We start from the raw sequence: 6000 nt of genomic DNA on the forward strand, positions 1-6000 counted from the left end.
TGGGAGCCTGTAATTTCAGCTACTTGGGAGGCTGAGGCAGGAGAATCGCTTGAACCCAGGGGGCAGAGGTTGCAGCGAGCCGAGATGGCACCATCGCATTCCAGCCTGGGCAACAAGAGTGAAACTCAGTCTTAAAAAAAAGAAAAGAAAAGAAAAAAGAAACTTAGATGTTGGGTTGATATGTACAGCAAACTACCGTGGCACACGTATATCTATGCAACAAACCTGCATGTTCTTTACACATATTTCAGAACTTAAAGTAAAATAAAAAATTTTTAAAAATAAAATCAACATACAAAAATTAGTAATATTTCTATAAACTAACAACAAACTGCCTGAAAAAGAAATCAAGAAAATCATTCCATTCACAATATCTACAAAAAAGGAATAAATTTAACCAAGGAGGTTAAAACAGCCATAAAACATTGGTGAAAGAAATATAAAAAGTTATATATAAACAAAAATATATCTCATGCTCATGGATTGGGAGAATTAATATTGTTAAAATGTCCATACTCCCCAAAACATCTACTAATTAAATGTAATTTTTATCAAAATTCCAATGACATTTCTCACAGAAATAGAAAAAAAAAAACCCCTAAAATTTGTATGGAGCTGCAAAAGACCCTAAATAGCCAAGGAAATCATGAGCACAAATAACAAAGCAGTAGGCATCACGCTAGCTTGGCTTCAAAATATACTACGAAGTGATCGTAATAAAAAAGCATGGTACTTGCATAGAAACAGACACATAGACCAATGAAGAGACCAGAATGAGGAGACCAAAAATAAGTCAATGTATTTATAGTCATTTGATTTTTGACAAAGATGTCAAGAACACACAATGAGGAAAGGACAGTCTCTTTAATAAATGGCATTGGGACAACTGGATATCCACATGCAGAAGAAAGAAACTAGACTTTTATTTCTCACCATCTAAGAAAATAAACTCAAAATAGATTAAAGACTTAAATATAAGATCCAACTGTAAAACTACTAGAAGAAAACATAAGAAAAAATCTCTGCAATTTTGGTCTGAGCAGTGGTTTTTTAGGGACAGGCAACAAAGCACAGGCAACAAAAGCAAAAATAGACAAATGAATTACATCAAACTAAAAAGCTCTGCTCTGCCATGGAAACAATCAACAGAGTCAACAACTTACTGAGTCAGAGAAAATACTTGGAGACCACACATCTAATAAGAGGTTAACATTCAGAGCATGTAAGGAACTCAAATAACTAAACAGTAAAAAAGCAAACTGATTTAAAAAATGGATAGAGTGTCTGAACAGATACTTACCCAAAGAAGGCCTACAAATGGCCAACTATATGAAAAAAGGGTCAAATCACTAATCATCAGAAAAACACAAATTAAAACCATGATGAGTTACCACCTCACACCTGTTGGAATGGCTATGATCAAAAAGACAAAAGATAAGAAGTGTCAGAAAGGATTTGGAGAAAAGGGAATCCTTGCATACTGTTGGTGGGAATGTAAATTAGTACAGCCATTATGGAAGACAGTATGGAGATATCTCAAACAATTGAAATAGAATTACATATGATCCAACAATCCCACTACTGAATATGTATCCAAAGGCGATAAAATCGGTATGTCAAAGAGATGTCTGCACTCTCATGTTCATTGCAGCATTATTCACAACAGCCATAATATGGAATCCACCTACATGTCCATCAACAGATGCATGGATACAGAAAATGTGGTATATATACACAGTGATAGACTAAAATTTAAAAAGGGAAGTCATCAGATTTCAAAAGCAGGAACATTTAGTACCGGAGAATTGTGAAGTGAAATCCCAGCTCAATAGAACCCCAGAGAGAAATGAGTCCAATTTGGAGCAGGTCAGACCACAGAATTTCATTTTAAGTTCTGGTGGATGGAACTCAAGCTATGATATATAAAAGGAGTTTCCATTACCTATGCAAATGAAGAGGTCTTAAGGCTAAGAGTGTGAACCTTGAGCAAGAACCTTGAACCTTCAAGCAAGCAGGAATGGGACTGGAGTTAGAACGAACCTAGATTCCTCAAGGATATCGTACTTTACAGGAAGATGGGAAAATAGCAAGAAGATGAAAATGTCAGCAAGGCTCAGTAAAATATCTAAAGCACAGAGGACTTGTTCGGAATTCTAGAAAGAGATGGAGACATCATGTAGAACAATAGAAGAGTCAGAATTTTGTTTGTTTAGGCAAAGATAGGGCTTACTACCCCATAATTTTTTTTCAAGTGGAAGGTAGAGTAGAACAGGCCCTAATTTTCCATGCTTCCCTTTGGGACATGCTGAAGATAGTGCTGGGTGGTGAATTTATTTAGATGGCTCAGCATCTAAATGACCAGAAGTGTTGTGCTTCAGGGAAACTTCTCAGGCAGAGTCTTCAACTGGATTTGAAGCCAGACCTCAAAAGATCTCTCAAGATATAGTCAGCAAGAGAATGTACTGGGTCCCCGAAGCAAATGTGTGAGCTCTTAAGGAACAATGGCACTCATCTTTGCAGAGAGCAGACCCAAGTTGAGTCTGAGAGAATTGTGTGTGTGTGTGTGTACATGATGTGTGTGGACATAGCTATGGGACAAGAAATATTTGTCAGTGGATGAGAAGGAGCACAGAAGAAAGGTTAAAGAGAAGGCTTTAGAAAGATATACTAAGGACAAGAGAAAATAGATGACTTTGATAGGGCACTATGTCCAGTTTATGATATTTTATGATTTTACTATTAAGGACATATTATGCTTTTGCATTTTACAACATTTGGCATAAAGAACAATGTTATTGTTTGAAATTTGATTCAGAAATGGAATCAAATTAAACTAAGACCTGCCTAGATATAACTCTTCAGAAGATAATTTCCCTTTCCTGTTGCATATAAGCTAATTAGTTCAGAATATGTTTCTACTTGCATGTGGATTAGTGGTTGGTGAAAAATAACATAAATTATCTTCCACAGGATTTAAGGAAGACTACATTAAAAGATGAAAGAAAACATTTGTTCCACGTATGATACATAGGCCATAAAAAGCTGGGATATAAGCCAGAAAAATATTGATCTGAGTGTAAAAAAAAAAGAATTATTCTGAAAGGTTAAAGACCAAGGGGCAGTGTTAGAACTGTTGATTGAAGCACAACTTTTAACAATGAAGGGTGGGAGAGAATAGAATTTCAGCTAGTAACTTATAGCCTGGGCTAAGATCCAAATTACATGTGCCAGAATATAGAAAGAAAATTCTATATAATTATAGAACTTTTCTCTCAGTGGAGACTAAGGAGCCCTCAGGACTTTATAAGAAGTCTACTTTAGTGAAATTTTGGGAGAAACTAAGGAACTTTCAGTTCAAACCCTGTTGAGATTTGTTCATCAGTAGTTGTTGAGCTTTCAATATATTTTGACAATAGAACATAATAATAATTATTGTATTATATGCACTTGTAGCAGCCTCAACTAGGATATAAAGAAAGTGGGGAAGAGAAGCAATCATCTTGTGTATTTTATTAACTCATTCATTATATGAGGTGACATTGGTTATATCAAGATTGTATAATATTCTATTCTCAAGTATGGATTTTTTTTTCATAAAACAGCATGAGTGTATCACGCCAAAGTATATGAATGTGAAAGAATATCCATAATAGAATAATAAAGGAAGGATAAAATCATTTTGCAAAATGAGACACAGAATGCATTCACTTGAGTAGCTGCCAGTGGTTATCTGATAAAAGAACTAATGTACAGAAGAGTTAGGTTGTAGACATTTGTATTGATGGTAAAGATGGCACTTCAGCCTTGCAGGTGGTATGCTGCAGGCACTACAAAGTGTATGGAGAAACCGACTTTTAAACATATTAGTTCTGCCTGTGGTCTAGATTCTACTTCACCTTCTTCACTGTATCATTTTGATTATCCCTATCATGTTATCTTTTTGAGCCATAATGAGCTATAGTTTCTGCATCCGTGAAATAAGGGGGTCAGAAAAAAATCTACCCTTAGTTTAAAAATATTTTGATAATGAAATATGATTTGAACTAAAGGAGAGGCGTAATTATTTGCAGCTTTGAAGATTGACTACTTCTGCTGATCAGTTGCAAGAGGTCAGCTTCTACCTAACAGGAAGCATTATGGAAAATACTTACAGTGATTGTGTAAAAGATGTTTGAGAGGGAAAAAATGACTCGCAGTGTTTCTGACTGCTGGCTATGTGGAGCTAATGGGGAGTATTTCAATCAATTGGCTAACCTTGGCAGTGCTATACTGTGAGGAGGTCATTTAGAAAGCTGTTCCAGGATTAAAGAAGAAAGAAGGAAGGATTCTATGATAAAGAGAGCTGAGTGAGGGAAGAGAAAGCAGAGTGCAAAGTTGCGCATGTGTGTGCATGTGTGTTCACATGCAGGCAGCCATGTTTCTGTGCACATATATGCATTTCATGTTCTCATTTGAAAGATAAAGAGATTTAACTAATCTACGGTTCATAGATTGCTTTCTCAATATTTCTTAGCAGAAGTTTCATGTGAATACTCAAAATTGAAAAAAGTTTGACACTTCTTTACAGTGAAACAGAGATTAAGATAAAAGTTTCCTGTTAGTTTCAGATTATTGTAAGACTAAAATCCTGGCTTTTAGGAGTGCAGTTTTAAATTTATCAACCTTTTAAAAAGTTATACTTCTGCATTGGTGCTACATTAGGTAAGTAAAATATAAACTTACGATAACAACATAGGAAGATAGCTCTAAAAAATTATAATCTGTAATAATAGATAGAATCGGTTAGAAATTTAACTCCTGGGCATTGAATTGGTCAGAGATTCATTGAACTTGAGGTTATAAAAGTTTGAAGGAAGAGATATAGCATTTAAGGGTTAATAACATAGATTTTAGAATCAGACAGATACAGTTTGAAATCTCTCCCTATCCTCTCACTAACCGTTTGACCTTGGGCTATTAAAGTTTTTAAGCCATAATTTTCTGATATGGAAAAAGAAGATTATATTTCCTATCTCCTGGTGTTGTGAAAATTGAAAAAGATTATGAATAGAATGCATTTAACACAATGCCTGGAACAGAGTGTGCAATGCATGGTCATTATAAGCATTTTAAAAACTTACTCTCACATAGTAGGTGTTAAAAAGAAAAAAAATTCATTTTATTAATATTTTCTATAGTCATAGGTTCAGGAAACAAAAAATGTCATGTTTATTACTGATATGACTAATTACAGCTTCATAAAACCTATTAATCCCTTTAAAAACTCACCAACGAACACATCATTATTCTTTCTTCTGTAGGGTCCTCTGGGAGTAAAGATACATTGTACTTGAGGAAGCTGCTAAGAGTTACAGGAAAGGGAACTTCAATAAGCCAAAGTGGCAAGGCTTTGACAAGGAGCAAGCCTGGGTGGAAGGTGGATGACTTCAGAGGTAAGAGAAATAGAGATTTAAGAGTATGGAAATATCACTGATCACAAAGCACTAGCTCAAGTGGTTTTCCTTTTTTTTTTTCTTCTTTTCCTCCCTCCCTCCTCTTTCCTTTCCCTTTTCCCTTTTCCTTTCCTTTCCTTTCCTTTCCTTTCCTTTCCTTTCCTTTCCTTTCCTTTCCTTTCCTTTCCTTTCCTTTCCTTTCCTTTCCTTTCCTTTCCTTTCCTTTCCTTTCCTTTCCTTTCCTTTCCTTTCCTTTCTTTCTCCTTTTCCTTTCCTTCCTTTTTTCTCCCCTCTCCTCCCTGCCTTTCCCTTCTCTCCCATCCCTTTTCCTTTCCATCCCCTTTACTCCTATACTCAAGAAGTCATTTCACTTAGGAAGTGACAAACCATACTGACCATGTCTTATGTTAGACTAGGCATTTTTGAGATCCATGTGCACTTTCACCTGCTTTCTGTGAAACTTCAGGTTTCTCCAAGATGCTTCTAGAGCTTCACATGTGATTTAGAAATAGTTTATATTATTTTAAAAGCCGCAACCCAAACCAAACAAAAGCAGAAACGAAAACAA

General features: G+C 35.4%; 1 long non-coding RNA gene across 1 annotated transcript in view; it reads left to right on the plus strand.

Moving 5' to 3' along the window:
* LOC128928199 (uncharacterized) overlaps nt 1-5448 on the plus strand; it is a 101805-nt gene extending 96357 nt beyond the window's left edge. Inside the window, exon 2 of the long non-coding RNA XR_008473002.2 lies at nt 5301-5448. This is a non-coding gene — a long non-coding RNA (uncharacterized LOC128928199). The remainder of the gene's footprint in view (nt 1-5300) is intronic.
* Nucleotides 5449-6000: the final 552 nt, after the last annotated feature.

This window comes from Callithrix jacchus, chromosome 7 (assembly GCF_049354715.1).
Source record: "Callithrix jacchus isolate 240 chromosome 7, calJac240_pri, whole genome shotgun sequence".
NCBI classification, from domain to species: Eukaryota; Metazoa; Chordata; class Mammalia; order Primates; family Cebidae; genus Callithrix; species Callithrix jacchus.